Consider the following 4347-nt stretch of genomic DNA (forward strand, 5'->3'; position numbering starts at 1 on the left):
GCTGAAACTGGATCCTTTCCTTACTCCTTATACGAAAATTAATTCAAGATGGATTAGAGACTTAAATGTTAGACCTAATACCATAAAAACCCTAGAGTTTTCTTTTTGGTTTTTTAATGAAAATAAATAATAAGGCCATAGAACTAAAAAACCTGGGGGAAATGTTCTACTAATGACACAAAAAGTTTAGGAAATTTGGGGCAATATATAGCAGCTGGGCTTCAGATTAATGATAATAAAACAAAAGTACTGGCATAAAACATTTTCTCCTCGATTGAGTCTTAAGGACTTGCTTCTCATACTGGTCAGCAGACCAGCGGCATTGACATAGCCAGAGAGTTTGTTAGAATGGAAACTCTCAGGCCCCACCATGCACCTAAGTAATCTGAATGTATTTTTACAAAATCTCCAGGTGATTCTTATGCACAATGTGAGTTTGAAAATCCCTGTGCTAGGGCACTGTAATACCAGCACTATTATTCTTAGCTTAGCAATAGACTCACTTGGAGAACTTTTAGCAGCTGATCACTTTTCTTTATCCCTAAAGATCTGACTGAATTGGTCTAGTGCAGATGTGACTTAAATTCTCCTTGGGTCATTTTAATGTACAGCTAGCATTGAGAATCTCAGGAGTAACAGGAAAACTGGGAGAATTACCAAATTACCAGAATTACCAAAAAGCTTCAGTCCAGCTGAGTTGCACACTCATCTAAAATATTGTCTGCCTTATGTAAAAACAGCAAGCAGAATGCATAAAACAACTGAAAAATAAAACTGAGTGATCTGTGCACGTTGCACGTTGATTTTCAGTCATAGCTATGAATGAATAATCACCTCTGTGTGTGGGATACAGGCAGCAATAATTGTTGAAGCTCCCCAGATGTTTTCAATTTGCAGTCAAGTTTGAGATTCACCAGCCCAGAAAGTGTTGGAAATGGAGATATTTGATGATAATGTCAGGGCCACACAGAGATTCCAAGCAGAATTATTTATTGAATTTCCATAGTACACACAGAGTGGAGGAAAGGTGGTAATATAAACCAAGAAGACTTTTTTCCTTCTATTATCAAACAAGCCATAAATTTGCCTATGTTCTCCCACCTCATTCTGAAAGAAGTTTGCCTGTTTGAGCACCCTGCACAATTATCTCTAGAAAATTACCATTTGAGGGATGAGACTCCATGCACAAAGACTTGTTATAAAATTGCCAGAAGATTCTACATCAGCAGCAATTTGTAATTATGCTTATACTATGAAGCATCATTAGATATTTGGGAAAAATAAAAAAAATAGAGAAGCATCTTGTGGATTAAAAGAGAGAAAGAATGAAATACAAGCGACTATGTAAACAAACAGTTCAAGATTAATATTTTGCATTAAAAATAAAATAATAAGGAAATCTCAGAAATCAAACATCATCGCTGGAAGTTAAATACATTAATAGTGGTACTGTAGAGTTGTATAGACATAACTGGAGACTGAATTCACAATCTAGAGTATGAAGGATAGAAAATCAGCCAGAACATAAAGAAAATAGAGGTGCAGCGTATGTGAAAGATACGGAAAGAGAGTATGAAAGAGAAAGAGAAAGAGAATGAGGACAGGGGAAGAAATAAAAATCTACAAAGAATATGAATAACTATTAGAATTCTTACCTTGATTCTAAATTCTGAGAGATAATGGCATAATTTATACTGAATTTTAAGGAAAAAGATTTGAACGTGTGTCCAACATAACTATCATGCACGCAAAAGAGCAAAAGTCAAGAAACAACAGACGCTGGAGAGGATGTGGAAAAATAGGAACGCTTTTACACTGTTGAGGGGAGTGTAAATTAGTTCAACCATTGTGGAAGACAGTGTGGTGATTTCCCAAGGATCTAGAACTAGAAATACCATTTGACTCAGCAATCCATTGCTGGGTATATACCCAAAGGATTACAAATCATTCTACTATAAAGACACATGCACTCATATGTTTATGCAACAACGGTCAAAAAAACAAAAAACTAAAAACAAACCAAATGACCATCAGCGATAGACTGGATAAAGAAAATGTGGCACATATACACCATGGAATACTATGCAACCATAAAACCCGATGAGTTCATGTCGTTTGCAGGGAATGCATGAATCTGGAAACCATCATTCTCAGCAAACTAACACAAGAACAGAAAACCAAACACTGCATGTTCTCACTCATAAGTGGGAGTTGAACGATGAAAACACATGGACGTAGGGAGGGGAACATTACACACCAGGGCCTGTCAAGGGGTGGGGGAAGGGGAGGGAGAGCATTAGGAGAAATACCTAATGCAGATGACGAGTTGATGGGTACAGCAAACCACTATAGCACTTGTATACCTATGTAACAAACCTGCACATTCTGCACACGTATCCCAGAACTTAAAGTATAATAAAAAAAAATTAAAAAGAGTAAAGATTCAGAGATGATAATCCCTTATACCCAATGCTAGAAACAAGAGAAAGGAGGGGAAGAAAGAAGATTGGAGAAAAGACAGAACAAATATTATTTCAGGACATATTTTAGGAAAGCAAATATAAATAAGAAAAAATGAAGTGAAACACACACAAAAAGATATAACACGTCATAAGATGCATATTTGTCTAAAAATGATTGATTGTAAACCTCTGAAATTCAATATAATTGATAAAATGATTTTTAGAATGGTAGTAGAAATGTGGTTAAAAAAAGAAATTTTATTATGAGTGATGAAATAAGTGAAGGAAGGGAAAGGAGATAAACACATATCAGAGTTCTTGTCTTGCCAAAATTGATATAGAATATTAAAGGTGAAAGAGCATGTAATTATAATATTTTTGCCAAGTTTTAGCATAACTACCAGAATAGAGAATATATAATTTTAAGTGAATATGGGAAAAACAAAATAATGTTAAACATTTCAAAAAAGTCATTAAAACCATGTTAATGACAAAGTATAAAATAAAGTGGCAAGGACAATCTAACATTTTAAGTGAATAAATGTAATTAAATAGACTAGATCTCACTCTGTAGATAAAAATGCCAAGATGTGTCCAAAGTAAACATTACATAAAATGCAGTGTATAAACAAAATGAACATAAAGGGAAACATAAATGTATTTGTGTTTTAGGTAATTCCTAAAATGGTATCATTATTACAATGAAAAACAATTTAAGGAAAACTTAGAATGCTGAAAGATAGAAAACTGATGTGTTGATTAGGGTTGATCAGGAAAATGGAAGTCACTCCTTGTATTTCAGGTAGGAAGGGCTTTATACATGAAAATAATGGTCTGCAAAATCACTGGAAGGTCATGATAGGGAAGGGTGTGAAAGCCATTACCTACCTCTATCTGCAGTAACAAAGCTTTGCTTCTAAAGAGTTGAAAAGAACTCTATGCAAATCTCAAGGATTTCTGTGAGGTGGAAGGAACTCTGTTATTTGCGGTCCTAATACAGGTGCTTCAAATCTCACACACGCTAGCTACCCATGCTACTGCTTGCTTTGAAAGAATGACAGCCTTTCCTTCTCTTCAACCTTTGAAATATCGTTGAAGACATTTTATTGGAAACTCTTAACTGGAATCACAGAAGGAAAGGAAATTTTGGAAATGTAGTTTGTGACTTCTTTGCAACATGAGGAAAAGGGAGTGGTTATAAAGCAAAATTTACAAAAGAAAACCCTGATAATTTTTTAAAGGTACAATCGATTAAGAACGCATGCATCACCTGATAAAAACTAACTCAGCCAGTTAATCAAGTGTAATATCAACAGTGATAATACATGTTGATAGTATATACTCTTCAGTAGTATGATGAAATGGTACCATACATTGTTGGTCTTCCTTATAATTCCAGTCTATTACAAACAAAAAAATCAGATCAATCCCAATTGATAGAAAGTCTGCAAAATACATAATCAATATTCATCAAAACTGTCATAGTCATTAAAAACAAGGAATTATGAGAAACTCTCACACCAAGAAAAGCCAGGGGAGACAGGATGACTAACTGAAATGTAATATCTTTATTGGAATCCTAAACAGAGAAAAGGAATTAGGCCAAAATTGAAGAAATTAGAATAAATTCTGGCCTTTAGCTAATAACAATGTATCAGTATTGGTTCATTAATGGTGACAAATATACCATACTAGTTTGAGGTGTGAATACCAGGGGAAACTGTGGAAACGGTATATATAAACTCTCTTTACTACATTTTACAGGTTTTTTTAAGTGCCATTTTACTCTAAAATTAAAAATATTTAAAATATGTATTAATTTTGATAGGAAAATGATTTTACCTATTATTAATTTTTTATTATTTTATAATTTTTTACCCTTTTA

The sequence above is a fragment of the Mandrillus leucophaeus genome, unplaced genomic scaffold (assembly GCF_000951045.1).
Source record: "Mandrillus leucophaeus isolate KB7577 unplaced genomic scaffold, Mleu.le_1.0 Scaffold701, whole genome shotgun sequence".
Taxonomy (NCBI): Eukaryota; Metazoa; Chordata; class Mammalia; order Primates; family Cercopithecidae; genus Mandrillus; species Mandrillus leucophaeus.